Genomic DNA, 355 nt, shown 5'->3' on the forward strand with positions numbered 1-355 from the left:
GCATGGGTGACAGCTAGTGAAAACTGCATCCTTGGAGCTCCTGATCAAACTTACAGACAGCTTGACTTCTAAGTTTCATTTACTTCCTGAGTCTTAACGAGTCTCCCTCCAGAGAGCTTTCCAGTTTGGAGGAAATAGCTACGCAACACCAGCTTTGGCCCTGAGCATCTTAACAGGAACCAAACAGGCTGTCAGAACATCCTCAAATGTTTCAGTCTATTATGCAAACCATTTCCTCTTTCCCAGAACTTCTGTAGGGAGCTGTATGACTGAGCATCTCATCAAGTTGTATAACATGAAAGTGAAGCAAAGTGGTTTCTTTTTAAAAAATTTATTTATTTATTTTTTATTATCT

Source organism: Nannospalax galili, unplaced genomic scaffold, assembly GCF_000622305.1.
Source record: "Nannospalax galili isolate Female #2095 unplaced genomic scaffold, S.galili_v1.0 scaffold779, whole genome shotgun sequence".
Taxonomy (NCBI): Eukaryota; Metazoa; Chordata; class Mammalia; order Rodentia; family Spalacidae; genus Nannospalax; species Nannospalax galili.